Source organism: Durio zibethinus, chromosome 28 (genome assembly GCF_047325235.1).
Source record: "Durio zibethinus cultivar Kanyao isolate XHJ-2024 chromosome 28, ASM4732523v1, whole genome shotgun sequence".
Lineage (NCBI taxonomy): Eukaryota > Viridiplantae > Streptophyta > Magnoliopsida > Malvales > Malvaceae > Durio > Durio zibethinus.
In genome coordinates this window covers 16,029,479-16,053,865 of record NC_143189.1, presented here as the reverse complement: position 1 = coordinate 16,053,865, position 24,387 = coordinate 16,029,479, and the positions used below count along the sequence as shown (strand labels likewise).

At 33.2% G+C, this 24,387-nt stretch overlaps 1 pseudogene across 1 annotated transcript; it reads right to left on the bottom strand.

Annotated features, from left to right (window-relative positions):
- Positions 1–867: 867 nt before the first annotated feature.
- LOC111280674 (isoeugenol synthase 1-like) lies at positions 868–22,607 on the bottom strand (annotated as a pseudogene). The gene is made up of 5 exons (XR_016335063.1): positions 22,525–22,607; positions 21,764–21,789; positions 21,420–21,665; positions 1,157–1,360; positions 868–1,049 (listed from the first exon to the last, which is right to left on the bottom strand). The product of XR_016335063.1 is annotated as an isoeugenol synthase 1-like (transcript).
- Positions 22,608–24,387: the final 1,780 nt, after the last annotated feature.

Genomic DNA, 24,387 nt, shown 5'->3' with positions numbered 1-24,387 from the left:
AATACCAAAATTCTATGCCATATGCCCCCACAATTCTCCTCTCACCCAAAGTTGAAAACTTCTCAAAGCTGATTGCCTTACGCCAAGTAATTTGAAATTAACTTTTTTTTTATCATTAATTTATGTCAATTAATAATCAAATGGACATTACACCAGCACATATATATTATTAATATAAAATTATTAAATACAATGTCAGTATAATTTTTTTTATTTTACAAACAAAATTAACAAGATGACACTTGCTCTAGGATATATTTTAAAAAAAAAAACTAATCAAAGAAAAAGATATGTGTCCTCTATTAATTCCATTTATATAATTAAAAAATTATACTTATAATGAATCGAAATTTTTTTTATTATTAATATATGTATATATCACATGCCACATTTGGAAAGTAGAAGAAGTCAAGTTGTTTAATTTTCTAATACAAAAAAGAAGTAATTGACACGTATGACTTGGTTTAATTTAAGATCTCTATTCAAACATTACTTATACTTCCAAGTTTTAATACTTAAGCTAAACCCAAGCAAAATATAATAGCTGAGTTTATATTTTATATACTATCAATATATAGATGCTTTAGGTTATCATTGAATCACATGGTAACAACTCATAAAAAATTATTTATAAAATCTTAAAAATAAATATATTTAATAGATCCTAAAAATATATTAAAATTAATTTTTAATTAAATATCATTATATGGTTCACTTACAGTATATCAAACATAAATCTATAATCTTTATTACATAAATATAGAACATAATATTTATTATTATAATTATAAATGATAGGAAGAAAGGGTTGCAGACGACTGACGATTACCACTTGCAAACGAGAATGTTAAGTTCTTGTTATATGGATCAAGCGAACGCAGCTAATTTGGGGCGAAGTGGGCTAACCACGCACTTGTCAAGATACTTATCAATAGTAGTATAACTGGAGGCCTCCAAATCTTCTTCCATCAATTCATACGTCATTTGATCTCCTTTGATGAATATGTTGTGCAAAACCGCCACCGGAATGTTGTCCGGGAAAGGCAAGGCTATATCAAACAATAATAAGAAACATTATTTAAAGTTGCCCAATGTCCAATATATATATATATATATATATATATATATGAGATCGATAAGAGAATCAGTGCTCTACTCTCAGAGAGCTTTATAATTTCCTTTTCAGGAACATGAACTCTTTTAAAGGTTCGGCCAGTCTTTTCCTCCCATGCAGAAATCAGTTCCAACTGAGTAGTAACATTTGCCGGCGGCCTATAGATGATGACGCGATTGGCTACCCTTGGATCTGTCGCTGCTTTTACCGTAAAGGCTGCAATATCATCCTCATAGTTGAACACAACTGCATGCATATTGAAGTAAAAAATCTACATATTAAAATCTTCAAATAAAACGACATAGTTTCTATGATTACTTTTGCTTTTCTTTTAACTATTCAAAGCAAGAGATAGTTACTAAAGTCAAATAACAGCATAATTTATATGGTTACTTGTACTTCGCTTTTGTTATTTTTTTTTCTTTTTCTTTTAACACAATCAGAAGGTTTCCTAGGTTTGAATGGTTTGTTTTTAACCTGACAACAATGATGTTAAAATTTTTGTTGTAACGGTTTTGGAACCGTCAAACGTAAAGTGAATTTTAAAATCGAAAAAAAATAAAAGATGGGAGTCGCCATCAATTTTTGTTAAGATGTGATTGATCACCCAAAAATTTATCCTTTTAATAAAATTATAAACACAGGTTTAAAGTTTATCAAAAAGATAAATTTCGATCTACAAAAAATCAGGTTGAGTCCGAGAGTCGATTACGTGTGGGGAAAGATTAGCACCCCCACAATGCTCGTAAATTAGTACCATTTAATTACGCTCTATTTTCGATGTTGGATAAACATGGTTTTAATTTGAAATTTAACACTAATTCCCTTCATTTGAAAAAATAAAATTTTGCTAAAAATTTTTATTTAAAAATATTAAGAAAATCTTTAAGTTAAAGAATTATCTTAAAATTCTTTAACATCTAGGCAGAATTTAAAATAACTCTTTTCATTTAAGATTTAACACAACAATCTTTAAAATGAAATAACACTATTTATAGAAAATTATTGATGACTCTCCAACATCTAGACAGAGTACCAAGAATTATTTCTTTCGAAATGTTATTTTTATTTTATTTTATAATATCATAATTTTTTTTAAAAAAATGTTATTTATTTTTTAATTATAAAATATTTTATCATCAAATAGTAAATAAAAATTAAAGACAGAATAATGCAAATAATTACCAATGATAACACGCGAACGAATGTATGCCAATGGATGTTATATAGGATGAGATGCAATTTTAAAGTTGAATTCTTAAGTATAATGAGACCACCATGACTCTCCAACATCTAGGTAGAGCTTAGGTGCGACTGTTTATATTTAAGATCTCAATTTACTATTATACTTTTTAGTTATTAATTTTATTATTAATGCGAATTAAGAAATTGTGTAAAAAGATTTAACGAAGTAAAATTTTCTAAATACTTCATCATTTAGGCGGCATTCGAGAATAAATTGCTTCAAATGAAATTTTCACACGTGTCCATAGGATTTTTAGGATTTTGGATTTTAAGAAGTTTTGAATTTTAGGGGTTTTAGAAACCTAAGATTTTGAAAATTAAAAATTAGTGTTTAACGTTTCGTTTTTAAGAAAATACGAACATCTCTAAAAATCTCCAACATCTAGGTAAATTTTTGAAGCAAGTTCGATTTTAATGATTTTTAAAAATTAAATAAAAATTTCTTATCTTTTTTTTTATGAAAATTTATTAATAATAATTTCTCAATATTTAGGTGAAATTATTTCTTTAAAAATTTTTTTTTTTATTCCCTCCAACATCTTGGTAGGAAAAATAATAATAATAATAATAATTGTTTTTTGAGCATTTTTAATATATATTTTTAATTATTACTTGTTTTCAAGTTTATTATTATTAAAACAATTAAATATCTATCATAACAAATTTAAGAACTTATCATGCATAAATAAAAAAAATACTCAAAACAACAAAAATAATAATAAATAAAAAAATTTAGAAAATTAAAAAAAATTTTTTTTTTACCTGAACCGGATCGGTCAATGGCCCGATCAAAGACGGTTCAGTTGGACCGAAAAAGAGGTCAATTCGGCGTGCGGCTCTATTGAGCGGTCTACGGTTTGATCCGGTTCAAACCGGTTCAATTGGACTAATCAGCAGTTATTGGAAGAACGGATCCACAGGTCGGGTTATGTAGATCCCGGGTAGGATCCGAGTCAATGCGCGGATCCTCATCGACCTAAAATGACATCGTTTTTCTCGTTCGTGTTTTATATATAACCAAAAATTTTTTTTGGTTATTTTGTTTCTGTTTTCAAAAAAACAAAGGGACAACTCTGGGGAGAGCCCCTGAGCTTTCTCGCCGTCCGGTCGTCGGACCACCATGTTGGTCACCGCCTGGGTCGCTGTCGGCAGGGTTGCTGGTGGTCGTCGGTGATCGAAAAATTTTAATAACACTCCCAGAAGCGTTCTTCAATGCGCTCTTCCTGGATCTGACGTTCGTTTTACCTGAAATAGCCTCGATCAGCGTAGATCGAGGCTCAAAGTTTCTATTTTCCTTTTTTTTTGTTGAAGCAAGACTGACATGATTTTTTTACTTTTACAGGCAGTTTTGGCATTGGGTTCCTCCCTGCGGGGAGGACTGTTTGTCTCTTTTTTCTTGTTTCTATTTTTGTGGTTGGTGTGGGTGTTTAGAGTTGTTGAAAGTGCTTTGAGGGGGGTAGCTCGTCTGAGCTTGGTGATTTCTGGTAGGGGTGAAGTGAATGGCTCCTGGGCGTCCGAGACAGCTTTTGAGAGGGGGTCCGAGAGAGTTTTTTGAGAGGGGTTCCGAGAGAGTGTAAGGGAAGAAATTGAGAGTTTGTAAGGGGTTCAAAAGGGGATCTGGGTGGCTGTAAGGTGGTTGTAGGTGGGCTGAACAGAGGGCTGTAGGGTGGCTGGTTGAGGGCAATAGCAGAAGGCTGTAGGGTGGCTGGTTGGGGGTGGTGTCATAACGGTTTTGAAATCGTCAGACGTAAAACGAGTTTTAAAATCGAGAAAAATAAAAAAAGGAGAGTCGCTACCAATCTTTGTTAGGGTGTGATTAGCCACCCAAAAGGTTATCCTTTTAATAAAACTATAAAAACGGGTTTAAAGTTTATCAAAAAGATAAATTTTGGTCTACAAAAAATCAAGTTGGGTCCGAGAGTCGATTACGCGTGGGGAAGGATTAACACCCCCACAACGCCCATAAATTGGTACCATTTAATTACGTGCTATTTTCGGTGTTAGATAAAAATGGTTTTAATTTGAAATTTAACACTAATTCCCTTCACTTGAAAGAAAATAAAATTTTTTTAAAATATTTATTTAGAAATATTGAAAAAATCTTTAAGTTAAAAAATTATCTTAAAATTCTCCATCGTCTAGGCAGAATTTAAAATAACTCTTTTCGCCTAAGATTTAACACAATAATCCTTAAAATAAAATAACAATCTTTATAAAAAATAATTGTTAGTGACTCTCCAACATCTAGGCTAAGTACCAAGAATTATTTCTTTCGGAATGTTATTTTTGTTTTATTTTATAATATCACGAAAGGATTTTTTTTAAGTATTATTCTTTTTTTGATTATAAAATATTTTATCATTGAACAGTAAATTAAAGAGAGAATAATGCAATCAATTATCGTTGATAACATGTTGACGTATGTATGCTAATGAATGTCATTTACAATGAAATACAGTTTAAGAGTTGGATTCTTAAGTATAATGAGACCACCCCGGCTCTTCAACATCTAGGCAGAGCTTAGGTGCGACTATTTATATTTAAGATCCCAATTTTATTATACTTTTATTTATTAATCATATTATTAATGTGAATTAAAAACTCAGTGTGAAAAACTTAATGAAATGGAGTTTCCTAAATACCCTATCATTTATGCAGCATTCGGGAACAAACCATCTCATACGAGACTTTCACACATCCTTAAAGTTTTGAAATAGATTTAGGATAAAATTTTAGGGTTTAAGTTTAGGGTTTGGGGTTTAATTAAAACGCGAACATCTCTAAAAACCCCCCATCATCTAGGCGGACTTTTGGAGCAAGTTTAATTTTTTATAATTTTTGAAAACTAATTAAAAATTTCTTACATATATATATTTTTATGAAAATTTATTAATAATAATTTTCCAACATCTAGGTGGAATTATTTGTTTTAAAAAAAAATTTTTATTCCCTCTAACTTTTAGGCAGGAAAAATAAAAAGCTTATTCCATTATTATTACTATTTAAATATTTTTAAAATATATTATTTTTTTAGTTATTATTTTAATATTATTTTCATTTTATTATTATTAATAACAATTAGATATTTATCATAATAAATTTAAACATTTATCATGCATAATTATAAAATAACAAAAATAATAACATATAAAAAAAATTAAAAAAATTTTTTTTTTACCTGAACCGGACCGATCAACGGTCCGATCAACGCTAGTCCGGGCGGTCTGACCAGCTCGACGGTTGGATTGGCGGTTTGGTCGATCTGACTGGTTCAACGGCTGAATCGACGGTTCTGGCGACCAGCCATTCAGATCAGTTCACTGGCGGTTCGTCTGAACCGGGTTGTCGGGTCGGGTTTGGTCCACGTGCGGATCTTCTACGCTTGAAACGACGTCATTTTAGTCCTATGCTTAAAACGACGTTGTTTTGGTCCTCTGTTTTCTATAAAAGTCAGATTTTTTTCTCAGTCTGTTTGGTTTCACAAAAAAAAAGGCTCTTGGGGGGGTTTCTAGTCTCGTCGAAATTCAGCGCCGTGCCTACGCCTGTCGCCATGTGAGTCACTGCCGGCGGTGGTCGTCGGTGATCGAAAAATGGTCAGAAAGTCATCGAAAATTCTTTTGGACACCCTTTTTCCAGATCCGACCTTCGTTTGGCCTGAAAGTGGCTTGACCATCGTGAATCTGTCTTCAAAGTTTTGGATCTCTCATCTTTTCTCTTTTTTTTAGCTGTGAACAAAAACTGATATATCTTCTTTCTTGCAGGTAGCTTAGTGCTGGGTTCCTTCCTACAAGGAAGACTGTATTTTTTTTGTGTTTTATGTAGATCTATTTCATTTTCGGTTCAGGTGTTTTTTGGGGGGGGTTTACGTGAAATTGGGTTTCTTATGCATGAGAATGGGGGTCTGTCTGAGGCTGTTAAGGGTGTTTTGAAAGGAGAAGAGTTCGTCTGAGTTCGAGGGTTTTCGTGGGTATATCGAATGGGTTTTTTTCTTTTTTGTTAGAGAGCCTAGACAGCTGGAAGGAGAGATGGCTGGGGATTTTAAAGGGCTTCAATTTAGGGGGATCTGTGTGGCTATAGGGTGGCTGTAGGTGGGCTAAAAGGATGCTGGTCAGGGGGCTGGTCAGGAGGCTGACAGGGGGCGGTAATGGCGCCGTACCAGCCCCTGGTTTCTATCTCATTTTTTTATAATTTTATTTAATTTTTGATTTTTATATAATTTAAATATTTATTATTATTATATAATTATTATTAATATTAGTATTAATATACTTAAAATGGAATAATAGTAGACCCGGACAAAATCGGTGTCTACAGTTGTCTCTCTTTGCACATTACTGAGAATAAGGAATAGGGCAAAGATAAAGACAACGATTTTGTTCGAAAGTAAATCATGAATTTTTTTTCAAGTCAGGTCAAGTGATAAAGAAAGCGACATTGTGAGTTGAAAAATAAAGAATCGATTAAGGCAACACCTAAAGTCGAATAAAAGAAAGTGATCGGGATGACACCGCTAGTCAAGGATTAAAGATGACTGAGGCGAAACCACAAGTCGAGGGAATTAATGAAATGATCGAGATTAAACCATGAGTCAAAGATTAAAGATGACTAAAACTGAACCGTAAGTCGAGGAAATCAATGAAATGATCGGGATTAACCGCGAGTCAAAGATTAAAGATGACTAAAATTGAACCGCAAGTCGAGAGAATTAATGAAATGATTGGGATTAAACAGTTAGTCAAAAATTAAAGATGATTGAGATTAAACCGCGAGTCAAAAATTAAAGAAATAACCGGGATTAAACAGCGAGCCAAAGACTAAAGACGATTGGGACTGAATCGCAAGTTAGGCAATTATACAAGACTGAGCTGTGAGTTGAGAAATAAGAGATTGGGTACTCCATAGACCAATAGTTTTGATTTTAAAGATTGTGCTAACATACCATCTTCAAAGCCATCATCTTTGTTTCGAGAAAAAAAAATGTTGATTCTTCCTGATGTCTCATAAAGAAACCTTTTATGCAACTTATCAAAAGGCATGTAACGCGTGCAATGATTATGATGAAAGAAAAGACAAAGATACCGTCAACGAATTATATCATGCATTTCATCCAAGTTAATTCAACTTTTGGTTAAATTCTTTCAAACTTTAGAAGCCACTTCCAGTAATCTCGTCCTTTTAAGTCTTTCAATTTTCGATCAAAAATCTCTGTCTCATAAGGGACCAATCTGGCTTTTAGTCGCTCTAAAACCTCTCATTTTTTATTCTTTATCCCTTTTTTCTTCTTTGTCTCCAATAATCAATCGATTTCGTTTTCATTCTTTCTGTCCCCATATTATTATTTTTGTCATCCTCATATTGCATTCTCTTTTCGAGCGATGCATTGGTCTATTATGAGCTTTATCAGTCAATACCTTAATTTTAAATGACAAACGCAATGATTTCAGGTTCAAAGTTGGATGTGCAATATGACCAGTAATAGGGTATTTCGGGTTTAGAAAAATAAGCCTTTTGAGACATAAAGAACAGTTAACTCAAAAGTATTTCAAAAATCAAATATCAATTCTCTAAATAATGAACATTTGGATGACCTCGGCTTACTTAGATAAGGTCTTTTCTCAAAAACTCGTTACATTTACGATCTTGTCACATGTGATTTCATATGACCAATCTTTACCCCACATCTATGACCAATGAGAACTTGCCCCTTAACAGTCATCTCTTTTAATTCTGGTGACAATTCGTCCATTTGGTGCCACTCCTTCATTCTCTGAAAAACTTTCTCTAAGCTCTACTTTCATTCAAGCCGTCTCTACAAGTTTTTAGCTTAAATGGCCCCCTTTTAACTCAAATCGCTCTTTTCGAGTTTTCAATCTGAATCACTTCCTTTTTCATTTTTTTTTATTTTTTTGTTTCATTTTTTTGTATATATTTTTTAAGCAAAATATTTCTTGACAATGTCTGAATTTACAAGACTTGATAATTCATCTTCGTCCATTTCTGTAAGGATCAAAGCCCCACCAGAAAAAACCTTTTTTACCACATATGGATCTTTCCAATTAGGCATCAATTTTCCTCTATTGTCATGCTGACATGGCAAAATCCTTTTCAAAACCAATTCGCCCTCACGAAAGCATCGGGGTCGTATCCTTTTGTCATGCGCTCGCATGATTCTTCTTTGATACATTTGTCCATAATTGAGTGCTGAAAGCCTTTTCTCTTCAATAAGATTCAGTTGCTCGAAACGATCCTGAACACATTCTGTCTCATCCAATTTTATCTCCATCAACACCCTCAGAGAAGGAATTTCCACTTCAATTGGTAGTACAACTTCCATCCCATACACTAGTGAAAACGGGGTGGCCCCTGTAAAGGTTCGAATTGATGTTCTATAGGTAAGCAAAGAAAAAGGTAACTTTTCATGCCAATCCTTATATGTGTCAGTCATTTTTTTCAATATTCTTTTTATGTTTTTATTTGCAGCTTCCACTGCACCATTCATTTTTGGGCGATATGATGCTGAATGATGATGTTTAATCTTGAACTATGCACATAATTCTTTCATCATTTTATTGTTTAAATTACTAGCATTATCTGAGATAATCCTTTATGGGAGACCATACCGACATATTATCTATCTTTTTATACATCTACATATCACTGATTGCATAATACTAGCATACGAAGCTGTTTTCACCCATTTTATAAAATAATCGATTACCATAAAGATAAATCAATGCCCATTTGAAGCTTTTGGGGTTATGGGTTCGATCACATCCATTTTTCACATGGAGAAAGGCCATGGTGGTGCCAAGACATGTAACGGGATTGGAGGAGAATGAATTTTATCTACATAAATTTGGCATTTATGGCACTTTCTAGCATAACTGATGCAATCATTTTCCATTGTAGACCAGTAGTAACTAGCTCTCATGATCTGTTTGGCCATCATATGCCCATTAGCATGTGTTCCATAAATCTCTTCATGTACTTCTTCAAGTATTATTCTTGCTTTCATAGCATCGATGCACCTTAGCAAAATCTGATCTCGACTTTTTTTATACAGAATTTCTCCATCAAGCATAAAACCTGCTGCTAATCTTTGAATGATCCTCTTATCATTTTTTAAAGCCCGTTCTGGGTAATCTTGACACTTGATATACTGTACAATGTCATAGTACCATGGTTGTCGATCTACATCTTCTTTCATATTTGAACAGTGAGTTGGTGAAACTTTCATTTGTACTGTAATGGGCTAGATTCCCATACCATTGTTTAACTTAAACATGCTGCCAAAGTGACCAAGGCATCAGCAATCTGGTTTTCTTTTCGTGAAACATGCTGAAATTGAATCTCTTGAAAATATTTTCTCAAGCCAGCTATGTGCTTTTGGTACAACACTAGTTTCGAGTCCTTGGTCTCCCATTCACCTTTTAGTTGATAAATTATCAAGATTGAATCCCTATATACTTCTAGTGTTTCAATTTTCTTTTCAATGGCCATCTGTAACCCCATGACACATGCCTCATATTTCGAGATATTGTTTGTGCAATTGAAATCTAACATCGCAATACATGGGTAATAATTTCCTTCTGGGGATATTAGCACTGCCCCAATGCCATGCCCCATTATATTGGATGCCCTGTCAAAAAATATTTTCCATATTTCTCTTACAGGCTTTTTATCTTCGTCCTGTAAGATTGCCATCAAATCTTTATCTAGAAAGTTAAACTTCATAGGTTCATAATCTTTTGTAGTTCGATCAGTAAGAAAATCAACAATTGCACTCCCTTTTATGGATTTCTGTGTCACATACACAATATCATATTCTGAGAGCATGACCTGCCATCTCGCTAGCCTGCCTGATAAGGATGGTTTTTTAAAAATGTACTTGAGGGGATCCAATTTTGATATTAGCCACGTCGTATTGTAGAGCATGTATTGTCTGAGTTTACGAGTAGTCCAAGCCAGGGCACAACATATTTTTTCTATTTGGGGGTACTTGGCCTCGTACTCTGTAAACTTTTTACTCAAATAGTATATAACATGCTCTTTCTTGTCAGTTTCATCTATTTGCCCCAATACACATCCCATCGATTTTTCTTGAACCGTTAGATATAAAATCAACGGTCTTCTTGCAACTGGTGGAACCAACACCGGTGGGCTTATCAAATATTCTTTAATCTTTTTAAATGCATTTTGGCATTCTTCATCCCATTCATCATGATTATTTTTACGAAGCAACCTGAAGATTGGATCACATTTCGAGGTAAGTTGGGATATGAAGCAAGAAATATAATTCAATCACCCCAAAAAACCTCTCATTTCCCTTTACGTGCATGGTACTGATAATTCTTGAATGACTTAAATTTTATCAGGGTTTACTTCTATACCTTTTTCATTGACTATAAATCCTAGCAATTTTCTAGATTTAACATCAAAGGTGCATTTGGCTGGATTTAGCTTGAGCTGGTATCTTCGTAATCTTTCAAAAAGCTTTTTGAGATTAACAACATGATCTTCCCTTTTTTGAGACTTAGCTATGATGTCATCAACATATACCTCTATCTCCATATGCATCATATCATAAAAGAGAGTGACCATCACTTTTCGATATGTGGCACCGACATTTTTTAGCCTAAAAGGTATAACTTTATAGCAAAACGTCCCCCACATTGTCACAAATGTAGTTTTATCCATATCTTCATGAGCTATTTTAATCTGATTATAGCTAGAGAACCCATCCATGAATGAAAAAACAGAGTGTTTAGCAATGTTATCCACAAGAGTATCAATATGTGACAATGAAAAGTTATCCTTTGGGCTCGCCCTATTTAAATCTCGATAGTCCACACACATTCTAATTTTTTCATCTTTCTTGAGAACTGAGACTATATTGGCTACCCATTCAAGGTACTTGGCTACTTCTAAAAAATCAGCATCAAATTATTTTTTTATTTCTTCTTTTATCTTCAGCAATATTTTTGGCTTCATGCATCTCAACTTCTATTGTATTGGTTGGCATTCTGGTTTTAAAGGCAGCCTATGCTCAACTACCTCTGTGCTAAGTCTTAGCATATCCTGGTAAGACCATGCAAATACATCCATATACTCTTGCAGTAGATTCACCAACTTTTGCTTCTCAATTGGTGATAGTGAAGTATTGATCTTAACTTTTTTCTTATCATCACCATCTCTCAAATTTAATGGGTCAGTCAATTCCTGGTGGGGTTCTATAATTTTTTTCTCTTGTTCCATCCATTTCAACAGATCATGAGGTAAATCATAGTCTTCTGAATCAACATCATTATCAAGCTCGTTAATGTAAATCAAATTTTTAAAATCAAACCCGGTGTTATTACCTTGGTCATCCGTAATATTCATTATTAGAAAACCTAAAAATGGATATAATCACAAAGAAATATATATTGATCTTGGCAAGGGTAAAAAGAATGGTAATGAAAGAAAAAAAATGAAAAATAAAGAATACGGTATAAGTGAAATGCATTGCATTCATCATTTTATTAAGACAATGAAAATAAGCCCATACACTTAACCTCCGCATGCTCTTGGGCAGAAGCAATTGAAATTTTTGAGTTTAAAGTTCAAGGATAACAAAAACAATACACCATTCTTTGAGTCTCCTAAAAAGGAAAAAAGATCTCTTCATTTTGTATAACTCTTTCATCTGCTTCTATTTAAAGTCGTGAGAAAACTTTCCCTAATCCCATTACCAGTCCTCTTTGTTCAACTCCTATCGACCCAGGATAGATATGCCTGACTAAACGGAAGGTTTCATACAAATAAGGGAACATCATTTTTCCATTAATCAAATCTTATCCTTTGAGGCGTGCCATTCTCTTTTCTTTTTTCTCCAGCATTACATTCTTCTTATCAGCAGCTGTAGGCTTATAGCCTAACCCCTATCTTTCTTTGTTTTCAATCGGGCATGATACTTTTACGATCTCTTGTAGAGCTTTTCCTAAACCTTACCCCACTTGCTAACCCTTACCAGCAGTCTGCTTAATTACCATATTCGTAGCTTTTGACAATTGAGGGATCGATATCATTGACCCTTCTCTTATATAAGTAGCATTTGCTACTTCAAAAGCTTTGAAAGAACATTCAATTACTTTTTTTGTTGTCTCAACATAGGGAGTTGTTAAGGTCTTTGTTACCAATAAGTCCTCTTCACCATCCACACAGACTTGTTTTCCTTCTATGATGAATTTTACCTTCTGATGTAGTGATAAAGGTATAGCCCCGGTCATGTGAATTTAAGGTCTTTCAAGTAGACAACTATATGCTGGAGTTATATCTATTACTTGAAATATGACATTGAAAGTATAAGGACCAATCTGTAGTAGGATCTTTATATCACCAATTACCTTTCTCCGTGCTCCGTCAAACGCTCTTACAATCATATGACTATTTCGCATGTGAGAGGGATCCACTGGAAGCTTTGATAATATCGTCAAAGGCATAACATTAATAGATGATCTATTATCAATTAGTACTTTGGCCATAGTGTGAGACTTGCACTTGACAGTAACATGTAAAGCCTTAACACTATCACGTCTTTTCGGAGGTATTTCATCATCATTGAAGGTGATAAAATTTGAGGTTATAATATTTCTAACCATGTGGTCTACCTTTTCAACAGAAATGTTATGCTCGACATAAGCTTGATTGAGCACTTTCAGCAAAGTATTCTTATGCGGTTTAAAATTCAATAGTAGCAATAGTAAAAAAATAAGAGCTGGTAGTTTATTTAACTGGTTCACCACACTGTACTCACTGTGTTTGATGATCTTCAGAAACTCACAAGCTTCTTTTTCTGATACCGATTTGTTAACTTGTATTTTTGAGCTTACCACCGGTTGAGAATCTTGGCTTTTCCTTACGTCTTCTTCTTCTATCTTGCTTTTCCCTCTTCTGGCCCTTTCTGACATTTCAAGAGTGTAAATTCGACCACTTTGGGTCATTCTTCATATTCTCGCTATATTGATGGTATTCTCTGCGTTCGGACTATTCGAGGTCATATTAGACCCTCGCATCACTACATCATAATCATATCGCCATGGGATTGTTTTATTGGTCTGATAAGGGAATGGGCTAGGGACATGAATGGTCATTTGTGTCCTGAGAGAGAAGATAGTTTTCTGAGTTAGGGGCTCTGATTTTTCATCATAGTAAACAGTGAGGGATTTGGGGATAAAAGACTTGCTAGGACACTCGTCACCTACTGTATTCACATTATTTCTACCATATTCATCATAGAATTCAATGATGGCCTCATCCATCAAGCTCTGTAATGTTTGCTTAAAGACCTTACAACTTTGGATCGAATGTTTAATTGTTCTCCCATGGTATTTACAAAAATGGTCAGGGTCTTCATGACTGCCATTGTCATCTAAAAATAATGGTTGAATCATGTTCGTCTCATATAAACAGTCATACACCCATTCAAAAGGGGTCCTCACTTCATCCATGCATTTTTTTATCTTCACATATTTTTCCTTACCCACCATATTGATTTTTCCTTTGTGTGATCCAACAAAGGGTTTCCATTAACATTTGGCTTGAATTTAGTATCAAAAGACAAAAGCCCATCATTTATCAAACTTTGCACCTTATGTTTAAATGTCGTGTAATTTTCAGTAGAGTGTATTGCAACTCCGTAATAATAATCGCACTTGACGTTAGGGTCATACCAATTTGAGTAAGGTGGTCTTAATGGTTTCACATAAGTAGGAGCGACAAGGTGGTCTCTCATTAATTGAGGGTACAAATCAGTGTATGACATGAGAATTAGGTCAAAATGAGGTCTTTCTCGATTGTTATTAATCTGTGAGTTTCTTTGATTGCTGTTTGGGTAGGTTGGTCGGGTAAATGATCGAGCTGAAGGTGTAAGGGTGTAATTGGATGGTTGAGGGCTAAAACTTGGTCTGGGTAGCGATTGTTGGGGTGCTCGATAATGGTATGATTGTTGAGAGATTTGGTTTGTGGTAGGGTAGTAAGGAGGTATGGATTATACGGGACAAAAGGATAGTGTGGTGGATTTTTATGAGTGACAGCATGTGTCTCCTGCTCTTTCTTTCTTAAAGTAGTTGTCTTCTTTTCAAACCCTTTAATTTTACCACTTTTGATAGCGTTCTCTATCATCTCCCCTGAGATTACCATGTTAGAAAAGTTTGTTGTGGCATTTATCACCAATCTGTCATAATACGAGGCCTTTAGTGTATTAACGAATAGCACAATTATCTCTTTTTCAGTCAGTGGCGGTTGAACCTGGGTCACTGCATCTCTCCATCGATATGCGTATTCTTTGAAAATTTTCGTCGACTTTTTCTCCATATTTTGTAATGATAGCTTGTCAGGGGCTATATCCAAGACGTGCTTATACTGAGTAAGAAAAATTTTAGCCAAGTTTTTTCATGAATGGATCTTACTTCGATTTAACTGCACGTACCATTTAGCTACTGAACTAGTCAAACTATCCTGAAAACAGTGTATCAATAGTTTGTCGTTATGGGTATGACCCGTCATCTTTCTATAAAATATGATGATATGAGTAGAAAGACACTTTGTCCCATCGTATTTCTCAAAATCTGGGGTCTTAAATTTTGGTGGGATAACCAAGTCAGGCACTAGGCTGAGCTCATTGGCATCAATAACCCCATAAGTGTCATTACCTTCAATCACTTTGAGCCTCTCTTTGAGTTGGTCATACTTGTCTCGAATTTTTAAATTTATAACAGGTTCTGATATTTTGTGAGACTTTTCTTATTTAACAGGGTCGTCAAGATTTGGTACCATGATGGGATCGACTGGGATAGGTCTTGAATTGGTATTCAAGTGGGTCGGTTACTGACTTACAGAATGATTGACATAGGGGTATGGCTGTGCACTTGGTGGTTGTATGTGTATACCTCAAGGAACTTGAACCTGAACCTGAGGTGGAGTGAATCCCATAGGGTATAATGGCTCTTCCATATTAACCTTATCTCCTGTCCTTGATGCGTCAGCGATTCTTTTTCCTTTCATTGATCCAATCAACAATTATCTTAATTCAGCCATTTGTGCTTTAATGCTTTGTTGTATTTCCATCACCCTTTCTCATATCTCTTCCTGTGCCTTTTTGACCCTTTCAAATCTAATTGTACTCTCTTTTTTCATGGCTCAAGTATGAGAACGAGTATTATATCTATGCAAAATTTATGGATTTGGGTTCCTTGGCTTTGCTATTTTTGAGCCTTAGTTTATTAACCATGAATTAGATCGCATGATATAATGTCGTTCATATTATTGTTAGTATGAAAATGCATGCATGAAATGAATGAAATGCAAATTAGGGTACTATTTTAGATCGATCGAAACAAAAAGAAACTTTCATTAACCATGGGAGTCTTTATACATCATCCGATCATTCTTGCATTAAAGCTATAAAAATATTTGATTTGAGCATATGACTCCCTAGCTTCATACAAAAAGTGTAATAATCTTTGACTTTAACCTCGGATTGGTATAATCTTTCGTTCCAGTGCTTCCGTTTTTTCAACCATGTTGCTTATTTTTCGAAAAGCCTTGTAGATTTGAGCAGTCAGATGTTCAATACATTGTTGCCTCCCTAAACTTTCTGCTTTCTACATTTCTCGAGCATCTACCTTCATATTGTAAGTGTGAGCCCAATAGTCCTCTTTCTCTTGCCACTCAATCAAAATCTTATCTATGTGACTCTGATTGCTTGTCAATTGAAGCTCTAAGCTCATTAATTCATGCTCTAAGGCTTTTTTCTCACTTTGCAAATTGGAGTTCTTGTTTTGTTCCCTTTTTAGTTTGACTTTTAGCTTTTCACTTTCTCTTTGGTGCCTTGCTACCTTTTTAAAAACTCCTGAAAGTTTTTCTTTTCATTCATGCTGTTCTTTGGTGAGTGTGAAGATCATTTCTTTGTTCTCTCGAGCTCCGTTCTTCAAATATTCCACCATATCTTGTAGTTTCTCTACATCCTTCTTGGATCCTTTCAAAGGTTTACTATCCAACCTTAATTTCTTATTTTTTTGATGCAGATTTTGTAGATCCTCTTTCAATATTTTTCATTTTTTAGTCAACTCCTGTACTGCATCATCTCTCATCATCAAATCATATCTTAGTTAGTTAACTTGATCCATCATAGCCATCTTTTTTTTTTAACCTTTTCTTTTCAATCTCAAACTTTCGTTGAGCGATCTCAAGAGTCGACAATACCGGTATTGAAACAAGAGTTGGTAACTTCTCTGAAATATCAGCTGGTAGAGGCCTAATTTCGTTAACCTTTTTTATTCTCCACGTAAGGTACCCTTTAGCAACATTATCTATGAATCTAGCTGGGCTTATTCGGTTGACCTGTTTCCATGCATGGATGATTTCACGGACCCTTTCCATATAACGGAGTGTTCCATAATCAAACTCGAGTTAACCGAGCTTATGAGTCATAGGGATGAACTACTGTGAATCATATTATCTTTGAACCATAAGGGGTACGTAACTCACTGCCCCCTATATTCCTAACAAAGGTATCCATGACTCGTCTTTACAACTATATAAGATAGCCATCGGAAGCATCAATGGTGCCCTCCATGTTATATCTTTGCTAGTGAGCTTCAGAAAGAATGCCAACCACTAATTTTTTATCCTATCTTTTCTCCATTCTTTAGCAATAAACTCTTTGATAGGACTAAAATGCATGGAGAATGACCAAAATGATGTCTTTTTTTTCCTCCAAAAATGGCTTCTGAGCCAGACAAAAAGTAACTGAGCACACCTCATAAATCATCCTTCACTCTTTATTCGATAAAAATTAAGTGATCTAATAGTCTCTACCAAAATAGTTGGTGAAGGGTTTATACCTTTATCTAATTGCTCAAAGAAATCAACCACTGATGCTTCTATATACCCTAAAATCTTAGGGAATATCATCAGTCCATAGATGGCCAAAACAAACACATCCAACCCTGATCAATATCAATATACTTTCTTATGTACTCGAGCAAAAAAGTTGATGGAATGGTCTCAACCCTGTTCTTTTCTTTCTTGTGCTTATCTATCTCTTCGACCTTTACTTACATGATCTTGACTAATTTCTTTCTATATCCGGTAGTCTTATGCTCTTTTCAATAGATCATATCTTGATTGGTAGACTTTATCCGGAGTAAAAAAGAATATTCTTCGATTGTGAGGGCCAAGTCTTCTTGGTTGAATACGAAGCATCAATAAGATGGATCCCAGAATTGTATTACGGCTCTTATCAGTTGTTCATCAACCTTCACTGACATAAGCAGTGCCACATCCCTATATTTCTTGGAAAAAGATTCATTTCTCTCTGTTCTCCACTGTTTCCAAATGACTTCCAATTCTGATATATTATTTTGATTGAGATTCATATGCACTGACTGTGGTAGCACTGATATATGACCATCTACTAAGCAATCTCCTTCTTTCCCCTGAGCATTTTTTGAATGTCTCTTGACCTCTATGTAGCTCTTACACACAGACAACATTCTTTAAGTTTTTTAAAAGTTTTTCTTGCTGAAGATTGGTCCAAAATAATACCTTCTAAAAATATGGTACCTATATGATGCATGCAACAAAATTGAAGACAATAAAACAAATCAATAATGTAAATAAAACGAATAAATAAAACTGAGTAAATGAATGAACAAGCATAATAGAATATACATAGTGTCCTAATTTAGGTAATTTTCTTGTAGAAGGGATAATATGGCTCTATCCTAAAGTTGGACCTTACGGCTCACTATATGCCGGGTTAAGATTTACATGTCTAAAGGTTCTCAGACTATTCTTCACATTATCGTCCATTATAGACTAGTAAGGCTCCCCGATCCTCACCCATTACAGGCTACTAACGGAAAGAGTTTAATCTGAGTGAAAGTGTTTCGCTAGCAAATGCGAAGGTTATCACCTCACGAGAGCATAGCTACTTCACTTCCTCCTAAAAGGGATAGAGCTTGGGTCTAGAGCTCATGCATGAATATGCAAAGTGTGTGCAAAATAATGTACTAATTAAAATAACATGAATAAATCATAACCACAAAATCATATAATTTGTTTTATTCATTAACATATATATATTTTTTAAAAAATCAAAATAAAAGATATTAAATGAAATGTCAAATAAAACCAATTAAATTCAAAAATTCTTAATAGCGCATAATTAAAAGTTTTGGCTTGACTCTCGAAATTTTTCCCCAGTGGAGTCATCAAGCTGTCGTAACGATTTTGAAACCGCCATACATAAAACGAGTTTTAAAATCGAGAAAAATAAAAAAAAGGAGAGTCGCCACCAATCTTTGTTAGGGTGTAATTGGCCACCCAAAAGGTTATTCTTTTAATAAAACTATAAAAACGGGTTTAAAGTTTATCAAAAAGATAAATTTCGATCTACAAAAAACCAGGTTGGGTCCGGGAGTCGGTTACGCGTGGGGAAGGATTAGCACCCTCACAATGCCCATAAATTGGTACCATTTAATTACGCGTTATTTTCGGTGTTAGATAAAAATGGTTTTAATTTGAAATTTAACACTAATTCCCTTCACTTGAAAGAAAATAAAATTTTGCTAAAATATTTATTTAGAAATATTGAGAAAATCTTTAAGTTAAAGAATTATCTTAAAATTCTCCATCGTCTAAGCAGAATTTAAAATAACTCTTTTCGCCTAAGATTTAACACAATAATCCTTAATATAAAATAACAATCTTTATAAAAAATAATTATTAGTAACTCTCCAACATCTAGGCAGAGTACCAAGAATTATTTCTTTCGGAATGTTATTTTTATTTTATTTTATAATATCACGAAAGGATTTTTTTTAAGTATTATTCTTTTTTTTATTATAAAATATTTTATCACTGAACAGTAAATTAAAAAGAGAATAATGCAATCAATTATTGATGATAGCATGTTGACGTATGTATGCTAATGAATGTCATTTACAATGAAATGCAATTTAAGAGTTGAATTCTTAAGTATAATGAGACCACCTCGACTCTCTAACATCTAGGCAGAGCTTAGGTGCAACTGTTTATATTTAAGATCTCAATTTTATTATTCTTTTATTTATTAATCTTATTATTAATGTGAATTAAGAACTCAATGTGAAAAACTTAATGAAATGTAGTTTCCTAAATACCCCATCATTTAGGCAACAGTCGGGAACAAACCATCTCATGCGAGACTTTCACATATGTCCTTAAAGTTTTGAAATAGATTTGGGGTAAAATTTTAGGGTTTAAGTTTAAGGTTTGAGGTTTAATTAAAACGCGAACATCTCTAAAAATTCCCATCATCTAGGTGGACTTTCAGAGCAAGTTCAATTTTTTATAATTTTTGAAAACTAATTAAAAATTTCTTACATATATATATTTTTATGAAAATTTATTAATAATAATTCCCCAACATCTAGGCGAAATTATTTGTTTGAAAATTTTTTTTTTATTCCCTCCAACTTCTAGGCAGGGAAAATAAAAAGCTTATTCCATTATTATTACTATTTAAACATTTTTAAAATATATTATTTTTTTTGTTATTATTTTTATATTTTTTTCATTTTATTATTATTAATAACAATTAGATATTTATCATAATAAATTTAAACATTTATCATGCATAGTTATAAAATAACAAAAACAATAACATATAAAAAAAATTTAGAAAAAAAAAATTTTTTTTTACCTGAATCGGACCGACCAACGGTCCGATCAACGTTGGTCCGGGCCGTCTGACCGATTCGACGGTTGGATCAGTGGTTGGGTCAATTTGATCGATTTAGCGGTTGGATCGACGGTTCGGGCCACCAGCGATTCAGACCGGTTCACTGGCTGTTTGTCTGAACCGATTCAAGGCTGGCTAAAGCGGGTTGTCGAGTCGGATTTGGTCCACGCATGGATCCTCTACGCTTGAAACGGCGTCGTTTTGGTTCTCTGTTTTTTATAAAAGTCAGATTTTTTTTCTTTTCTTAGTCTGTTTGGTTTCATAGAAAAAAAAGGCTCTTGGGGGGGGGTCTCTGGACTCGTCGAAATTTGGCCCCGTGCCTGCGCCTGCCGTCGTGTGAGTCACTGTCGACCAACGTCGACGGTGATCGAAAAATGATCAGAAAGTCATTGAAGATTCCTCTGGACACCCTCTTTTCAGATCCGACCTTTGTTTGGCCTGAAAATGGCTTGACCGTCACGAATCTGTCTTCAAAGTTTTGGATCTCTCATCTTTTCTCTTTTTTTTTTTGCTGTGAACAAAAAACTGATATATTTTCTTTCTTGTAGGTAGCTTGGCGCTGGGTTCCTCCATACGGGGAGGACTGTGTTTTTTTGTGTTTTGTGTAGATTTGTTTCGTTTTCAGTTCGAGTGTTTTTTGAGGGAGGGTTGCGTGAAATTGGGTTTCTTATGCGTGAGAATGGGAGTCTATCTGGGGCTGTTGAGGGTGTTTTGAGGGGGGAAGAGTTCGTCTGAGCTCGAGGGTTTTCATGGGTAGATCAAATGGGTTTTTCTTTTTTTTGTTAGAGAGCCAGAGAGCTTGAAGGAGAGATGGCTGGGGATTTTAAAGGGCTTCAATTCAAAGGGATCTGGGTGGCTATAGGGTAGCTGTAGGTGAGTTGAAAGGGAGCCGGTCAGGGGGCTGGTTAGGAGGCTGACAGGGGGGCGGCAGCGGCACCGTACTAGCCCCTGGTTTTTGTCTCATTTCCCTTTTTTTTATAATTTTATTTAATTTTTAATTTTTATATATTTTAAATAATTATTATTATTATTATTATTATTATTATTATTATTAATATACTTAAAATGGAATAACAGTAGACCCGGACAAAATCGGTGTCTACAGGTGGCAACAGTGCCAACCACCCTACTTTTTATTTTTTTATTTTTTTGTCATTTATTTATTTATTTTTTATATAGTTAATAATTATTTATTTTTTAAATTATTATTATTATTAAAATTATTAATATTATATTAAAATGAAAACAGTAGACCCGAACAAAACCAGCGTCTACAATTTCCAATAAGGTTACATACGTACGTAACCTTGACTTGGCCAGTTCCATAAACCACAAGTTCATTTGGTTACTCATGTGGGTGAAGAAGACAGTCAATAAAATATACTAAAAATGTATTTGCAGCAACGTAAGTGTAAGAGAGTCCAGCTGCTTTTGCTGCCCTTCTGATCTTCCTTTTGTTAGCTAGTAAAGCTTCAAATGGTGGAAGTGCACTTGTTATTCTGTCTACTTCATTTCCATACTCTGATGGCACAAACCTCTACAATTATTTCACAACTTGTTAGCTACGGATTCATTCAACCTCAATAAACTTGTTACCATCAAATAATAAAGAAATATTAAAAAAAAATTGTCCCAATGAATGTTACCCACATTTTTTAAACTTCTTTGCGTATATGAAAAAAATAATAAAATAACTATACAGTTCATATAAACATAGATACAATCCAAGAGCATAATTTTAAAGAAGCGTAATTAATATTAGATAGATATAATCCAAGAGCATGATTAAAAAAAAAAGTGTAATATTAATATTAGATATATCTAAGAGCTGAGTTATCCCTCTAACATTGAAGCTCCGTTCAATATTTAAAGAAATCAAGTAAAAATATTAAATTCGTTAAATGAATTTAAATATATAAAAAAAAGAATTTTAACATTGATGAGATTGGCTTGGCATGATCTAATAATTATATAATATGTATATTATTTTTATATTTATATTATATAAATGATAAATATATAATATTATAGTGTAAACATTAAAAAATATATTAAGATATCCATATTTTAAAACTTAATAAAAAATAAAAATACTAAGATTAAATAAAAAACGCTATGTTTTTATTTTTTAACAGCATATGGATATATTTAGACAAAATTTAAAATTTAAATTATTGGATAAAATTAAATTTGAATAAACATATAAGACATTAATATCATATTTAAGTCGGTATGAACCCAATCTAGTTAAACCTATAGACATCTCTAGTTAGTATAAAAAATAAATATTTTTTAAACATTGAGTTTCTTTGATTAAGAGTAATAACCTTTATTGTGCTAGCGGTTATTATCTTGAGTTATGACACCCATGATTCAAAGTCCTTCAGAAGATCTTAACTTGAAATATGAGCAGTTATTGTGAGTGAGTGGGCGAGCGTAGGCATAAGTGGGATGACCCAAGGCCACGCTTGCCTTCACCATGTATTTCCCAAGCTAGCCAGTGGCACCAAATATCAAAATCTTGGTCTTTTCACCGCCCATGGCTATCTTTCTCACACCTTAATTTCAAGCAACTCAGACTGATCAATCCTTTATGTAGGAAAAGAGCCGTTGAATATTGGCCTAATTGGCCAATTAAAAAGATATATTTGATCGAATATGATGTAATGTCAACATTTTTATTTGTTTGATCATAAAATTTGTATCAATAAAAGAATTATTTGGGAAGAACATTCATGGGAAAATGACCAGTAATTAATTAAAGAATTTTCATATGAAAACAATGCTATAGTTACCCCTCCACATTTTAACTCCCCATAATCCAAGTTATCGAAATTGACTATTTTTTCTTTTTGTGCAAAATTTCTTTCACTCATTTTTTTTTTTTATCTAGAATTGATTATATGGTCAAAAGCCTGCGAGAAACATCAATCTCTCTCTTTTTTTTCTTCCTTTTTTTTTTAATATGTAATTTTGAATCATAAAAATTATCATATATCTATTTTCAATCTCTTAAATCTTATTTTATTGCAAATTCAAACCCATGACCAAATCTTCCTTTTCATGGTACTTTGTTGTTTTTATAATTTGTTTCTTCTCCAAACATTATCATGGAATGGGTAAGATGAGAAAATATATCAAAGTTGAACTTATGAAAAGAATCTAGAAAAGTAAGAAGAAATATATGAACTGGATATGCAAATGCATGAAAAGGGTGAGAAATATACTTAAATGAAAGTTTTTTTCTACAAAAAATTTTCCTCTTCAATAGCTTCTCTAATAGTAGAGTTTTGTTGGTTGGAACAAGAGAGGAGAACTTAGAACACAAACCTATATTTTTCTATTTGATAGGCCAAAACACCCCATTGAATCAAGATACATCCAATGGTTATTATTATTTTATCTTTTTCTTACAAACTTGGTATCTAAGGCTTGCAATATATGCCATAAATCATTGTACCTTGAAATCTAACGGCTCTAAAAAGTTATAACATACAACTTAATTAGTTTCTAGTGTAGCTATCTCAATGAGAAAAAATAATTTTGTTCTTATGAGTGTTTTTAAGCTTTTTTTCTGATTTTATTAAAAACTTATGATCCAATATTTATTTTCATAATTTTAATGTACCAAAATTTATAAAATAATGTTTAATTACGAAATAGAGTTTTTCATGAAAAATCGATCCCAAAAAGGTCAAATGGTAATTTCACCCTTTTTGAAGTTCAATCAAGATTTTTAATGCATCAAAATTTATAAATAATGTTTAAATATGATCTGAATTTTTTATTAAAAAAAACCCAAAAAAGTCAAATTACAAAAATGCCCTTAAAAGGGCATTTTTGTAATTTCACCAATTTTGAGGTTAAACATGATTTCTAAATGTCCAAACCATAATTTTATTAATCTTAAACCTTAATAATCCTATTTAATTTGAATTCCAAGGGTTAACCCCAATTTGATTAAATTTGACTAAATTTGATCAAGTTTGACCACAAGGTATTTTGGTCATTTTAGCTCAAAATGAAAATTTTCCAAGGATTTCCTTTCTAAACATAAGGATTTGAAAAATATTTGAACAATTTGAAGAAATCTTGACCGGTCTAACTTACTTTGACTCGGGGTCTCATCAGGGGTATTTTGATCATTTTATCCTTGTTTGCTCAAAATCAAATTTTGTTTGAGTTTTCAGCAATCCAATGTCTTGGTATGATTCTTGCAAAATGCCCTGATTTTGACGTTGTTTTGACTAAAATCAACTAA